Consider the following 6,153-nt stretch of genomic DNA (forward strand, 5'->3'; position numbering starts at 1 on the left):
GGCCAAAATCATGAAAGGCATCACTGGAGAAGCCAGGAAGAAAACCCTTGCTCAGAGTAAAAAAAACCTTGTTCAGAACTCCTTTTAGTGTAACGTAGGAGGAATCTTTTAAGAAGATTTAAAGATGCTTCCATATATCAAACATAAGACAGAGTAGGATTCAGAGCTTTAGTCCATAGCAGTATTTGCCTACTTAATCAGAACAGAAAAATATATGTTGTTAATATCAGTTTAATTTAAAGTAGCAAGCTATTACCTCTTTCAAAGTAGAGCATCACACAAGGCCTTTCTCCTATGATCTTACTTGAACTCACTGTTAAAATACAAGTATATTTTATGGAAACATTACCTGGCAAAGAAGCTTGTAAAAGGTCCCAAAATTTTTCGCTTACTGTCCACATCTGTCTCTTGACAACACTCCTGCTGGCTCTGATCATTGCTCTCTTTAGTGGAATTCAGGGTAACATCCGAGAAGTGTGCCTCATCAGTCTCGAGATTCACAATTGCACTTGAACTGCTTGTGACCACAAAGTCCAAAATGTCTTCATTGCTAACTGATAAAGTTGTTGACAGCTCTGTGCTAAGACTGGAAACACTACAGACAGAGATATCATCACTTCGATTCAGAGTCTTTGAGGTTGGACTGTAAAGTTTGACAGTGTCATACCCAGTTCTTGGGAAAGTCGAGGATTTTCGCACGGCATGGTCACGTTCAGAAGTCAGAGGATGTGGAGGCACATACGACGGCAGCGGGCACGCACTCTGAAAAGCCCTGTCAGGCATAATTTCAGGCTCCGACTGCTTTCTCTTCACATTTAACACGCTGCAGTGAACAGGCTCTGGATTTCCTATTTCTAGAGTCGGAATACCAGAATCCACTGATTTAAGGCTATGACAATCTTCTATAGCACTGGAGAGCTGGCCAGGCCCATACTCAGCCAGTGAGAGAGATCTCGGGGTCCCAGAGTTCAAGTTTTGAAGGGCCTGGACACCACTGCCCACTCTTGCGTCCAGAATTCCCATGAAGCTCAAACCATTTAAGGAGTTGGATAAATTCACATCAGCTGTCTTGGCCCAACTGGTAACTGGTTAAAAAGAAAAGACAAGATTATGAGTTTGCAGGAAGGTTGTGGTTTGGGTATTTATTTGTTTGGGGTCTGTTTTGTTGGGGTTTTTTGTTTTTGTTTGGTTTTTTGTTTGGTTTTGTTTTTTTTTAAATACAGTCAGTCCTGTCATAATTTAGGCTTTTAATTAAAAGTTAATCATCTTCTCTTGCCCATGATTATTATTCCTTCCCCCTGCTTCAACAAGCAGGACAATGGCAACTTAAATTAGGCTTCCAGAAAATGTCAAGCATGAAAAGCTTTTCATAAGCAGTTTGTGTGCCAGTGTTTGCTTTGCACACATCTCCTGAAAGTGAAATTACACACCATAAAAACCTGCGGTACTTTAATTTTTTATGTCATTATTAAGCCAAATATTCGAAATTTATATTTATACAGTCATAAACATGTATTTACTGATGTTGGAGAGGCTACAAAACTTGTTTCCATGCACTTAGACCAAAATTCTAAAGTGTTCATTTAAATAGAATTTCCTGGCATTCTCATGGAAACCATAAAGCTGGCAATAAATTTGTCACTGAAACAGAATGCATAATGTAGCAGTTTTGCATTAAGCAAGAGATGCAAAATGTGAATGGCGATAAAGCTAACCGTGTAGTCCATGTTTTGACAACACATACGATGCACTTCATCAATGCACGCACAGTCAAACTGACACTTGCAAATATATTGTATTTGCTGCACTCAGAGATCGCTGTCCTTCGTGTTTGCAATACATATCCACACCGTCTCCTCAGGGGCTGCCAGCAGGGCAGCCAATCCAGTCAGTGCCCCACTTCCAGCCTAAATCTGAGCAACCCTCAAAGAGAAGGCAGCCAAGTTCGAGTCGCAGGTTTGATGCACCGTCCCCAGGGCCAACTGCAGCCTTTCCTCAACTTGGAACACCACCAGGGCTGCTGCCCTGGCTCTCAGAACGGCTGTTGACCCTTTAAAACACCACACGATGATTACTGTCACATTACATACATCCTCTGTTTCTGTATGAATCGTTAAATTATCTACAGCTCTGCTGAAGCTTGCAGTGTAATCACTATGCAGCAGTTGGCAGAACGAATACGCACATATTGCTGCGGTTTCTTCATTCTGAAACACCGTGCGCTAAGTGTGAAGGAGTGAAGAACACTCCTCCCATCCTGCAAACGGCTTGCTTTCTGGACAGATTTTCCTCCAGTTCCTGATGCCTGGTGTCCTGTTCTCTCTCAAATGTAACACTTGATTAAATGTGCCAGCTGTCCTCCAGGAGGTCCTCCCTGCATTCTGCTTTTAAAAAAACAACAAAACCAAACCCCACTTCCCCCAAAAAGCCCACAAAACAAAACCCAGACATTATATTTGGGAAAATGGTTCCTCCCAGCAGCTCCAAACCACTGGCTAATGGCATCTGAGCTCTGCCAAATACCCAGGTTTGTTACACCGTCCGTTCTTAGGTGCTAGCCCATCAATAAACTTTGGCTCTGTGCCACTGACAGGCAGTAAGTGACAGAAAATACACTTCAAACATATCCCACTGGTCCAAACCATTATGATTTTTTTCCACAAGCTTTCAGTCACATGGAAGTTCATTAATCCAAACGTACTTTACATGCTATACCAACTCCTTAGCTTACTACACAAATGCTACTCACCGGCTGATCCAACACTCCAGTTCAATCCACTCCTAAGTGGACAGAAAAGTCAAGCAGAAACAACCTTTTCCAAACTTTTTAAGAGCCAACTATGTACTACCCACCCAAATCAGTCAATGCATCAATTGCGTAATCCTTTGGATAAGCAAGGTTTCAAATTTATTGTTTTGACTAAAAAAAGCTTGTGAAGATGTACACTTTTCTTATATAGTTGCTATGGCAACTTTTCTTTTTTCACATTCCCCTGTTTTGAAAAGTTTACACCCCCTGCAATTTAAGGAAGTGATGTCTTGAGACAGCAAGCATACCAACTGCGTACATTGCAAACCTCTCTGTTCACTAAATTAAAATTGCAAGGGCCAGCAAACAGACAAGCGAAAACCATAAACAACAACCCTCAAATACAGGCAACAAACTATTCCACTTCATGAAGTCAACTGTGACAGTCAAAGTGTACAAATACGACAGAACATGGAGCATTAGATATAATTACTGTTGCATATACTTGGATCTCCTGCTCTCAGACCTTCTTGCTTGGATTCACTTATTTTTCTAACATAAGTCTGACTCTTTTCTCCATGCTCACCCATCCCTTCATACACATTAATTGCTCTTTAAATCAACAGCCCACCCAGCCCCACTGCTACTCTAAAGCACATACACACACACTTTCTCACAACTCATTAATACATTCAGACAATGTAGTCCAGAAAACAAAGTTCAGCCAGGAAAAACTCTGATGTTGTTTGGATAAACAGCACAAGATATTCCCATAACAAAGCCCTTCAGTGACTGCCTTCACTTCTGCCCAGTGATTTTCCCAAGTAGCAGCCAGTCAGTTTAACTGTTACGACTTTCCTCCCCAAGCTCACAAATGGTAAGCATTTGAGCGGCCTTGGAAGAGCTGGTAAATACAGCAGCTCAAGAGGCCAAACCACTCTGTAAACAAGAGAACTCAAAGAAGCAAAAATAATTTCCATGCAGGGTACTGAAGCTATTTTAACTTGGCTTGGTACTTTCTAAGCAAGAGATTTAACAGGAAGAGATCCTTTTAACAGGCACTCAGCAAATGCAGAAGTGTATAAAGCTATAGCTTGCTGGAGCAAATTGTGCATTAACAAGCTACAAAGGTCTTACACAGTTCAGCAAAACTGTGGGAAGCTTTGAAGTATATCCATCAAGGACTTAAAATGAAAACTCAAGACATAATCAGCTGTCAAAAACATACAGAACTCCTTGATTCATTTTGCATTAGGTTGCTGTAGGACTGTTTTTAAGGATGTAGTGAAGTGGTATTTATGCTCCTATTTTAGCTGCCTCACTGGTAAGTGCAAAATCTGACAACTGATGTTAAACATTCTAAGTGTCAAGTGCTCCAAAACGAACTTCTTTTCATAAATCATTTAATAACGTAACATTATCATCAGAACAAACACAGCATTGTTAAAGTATTAGCAGTATAATAAACTATTGAGAAAGAGTACAGAATTTTGTCTGCACAACATTCATAATCCCCATGGTTTATTTATATGATAATACATTTCAGTAAAATTGGTATTTGTGAATATCCTATATATTCCATGATCTCATAAGCGTGAATATCCCAGAAGAGAGAGAATACAGGAAAAGGAGATAGGAAAATACAGCAGAGGTCACAAGTAACACGGAGAGGGAAGTTATTATGTACTCATTAACTCTTCAAACATAAACGCCAAGGGGCACCAAATAGTTTTGTAGCCAGGTTCAAAATGAACATCAGGACATTGCTGTTCGTGCAAAAGGCAGTTGAACTGCATGCCTCTTTGCCACAGCACACTGTGGATGCTAGAAGTCTACATGCAAGCTCAGGGAAGAAAGAAAATCACCGATTCCTACACAAAAAAAAACAACCAACCCACAACTCTGGAAGGAGTATCGGGAAATATCAATGTACATCAGTCTGCTTTTAGGTCCTCTCCCAGGTAAATTCTTCTGTCTGACAGGTGGAGTTATGGCCCATCCCAGTACGACTGCCCATACAGCCTTACATTCCCCAGGTTCTGATCACGGCATGTAAGGGGGCATGATCTGACAGTAACTTCAGGCTTTAAACCAGATTTAGGCTTTACGTATTGCCCAACCACACACAGGGAACAAGTCATACTTGTTTACAATTTCTAAGATCTAGAATAAAATGGCTTTTTAACCCATTTTAATATAAAGTTTAAGGAAATTTAACAGCCATGCCAATTATGAGAGTGAATCAAAGATCAGAAAGATGCCAATGTTCTTCTCAGTTTGCTGTGACTTGAAATGCAATTTAGACAATGAACTTGTTTAGAAGGAAAGGTAAGAAAACTATCTACAAAATATGCTTTGTATCTTCTTGCCTCAAAGGAATGAGAGGAGGAATGGTTTACATATACTGCTCAGTTCTCAAAGAGTTAACGTATCAATTTTTATCACCTTGTCTCTTCAACACTTATTTCTGCCAGCAATTTTTTCAAGTTTTTAAGAGCAAAGAAACTCCTCAGTTACAAGTTGCTACTGCTGTTTGTTTTTCTTCCTTGAAGGAAAAACAAATTTTTAAAAAGTGAAGGGCTTAAACTTGCCATACTCACATTTGACAATGTTTTTACAGAATCTACCAAGAAACACACTGCTGCTATAAAGTGCAACTGCAGGTAACCTCAGAGCACAAGAGCACCAAACTCAGCTTTGTTTATAAAACATTTCTTTGTTCAGAGTGTTTATGTTCACATCCTAACAGCCACAGCATTGTCGACAGTGAAGAAATCCTGAGGCTACAAAACAGTCTAGTTTCGACAAAGCATGTGATACACCAATTAAGGCTACATATGTAAGCACTGCCAAAACTTTAACAGCAAAAAGAAAAGAAACAAGCTGGGACTTTTTTTTTTATTAAGAAGTCTTTTATCCAACTCCCAGGCAGCATCCTTCACAAAGCAAAACCTTTATGAATCTGGCTCCTGAGCAGGGCACTCGGAGAGCAATAGTAAGTAAACCATTCACCGTTTTTGCACATTTTTGCTATGTCAGGCAGGCAACATAAATGAGTCATAGAGTTCTTCTAAAGACTCTGGTCCACACGCAGTTTACAGGGCTTCTTTCCTCCCCACACCAGTATTACTGAAAAACCTGAGGCCGTGCCACATTAGCAGCAGCGCTGTAAGAACTTCAGCTCCTGTGAGCTGTAGTTTTGTTTGGTCTCTGGGAATCGCCTAGGAGACTTCGATTAGAAAGGGAGACAGAGAGAGATATGAAAGTTGTTTTCTGAACCGACACCGTGAAAGTTTCCTGGCTGGTGGCTTTCATTTGGAAAAAAAAAAATAAAAAAAAAAATTAAAAACTAAAACCGAAACACCTCACCATTGTTCCTCCCAAAACGCTCGAAGGAAGCAACG

At 40.3% G+C, this 6,153-nt stretch overlaps 1 pseudogene across 1 annotated transcript; it reads right to left on the reverse strand.

The window, feature by feature from the left end:
- Positions 1–345: 345 nt before the first annotated feature.
- Positions 346–1,086, reverse strand: LOC104537034 (annotated as a pseudogene). Its single transcript, XR_728105.1, has one exon. The product of XR_728105.1 is annotated as a TBC1 domain family member 14 pseudogene (transcript).
- Between the last annotated feature and the right edge of the window lie 5,067 nt (positions 1,087–6,153).

The sequence above is a fragment of the Mesitornis unicolor genome, unplaced genomic scaffold (assembly GCF_000695765.1).
Source record: "Mesitornis unicolor isolate BGI_N332 unplaced genomic scaffold, ASM69576v1 scaffold50312, whole genome shotgun sequence".
In the NCBI taxonomy this organism is placed as follows: domain Eukaryota; kingdom Metazoa; phylum Chordata; class Aves; order Mesitornithiformes; family Mesitornithidae; genus Mesitornis; species Mesitornis unicolor.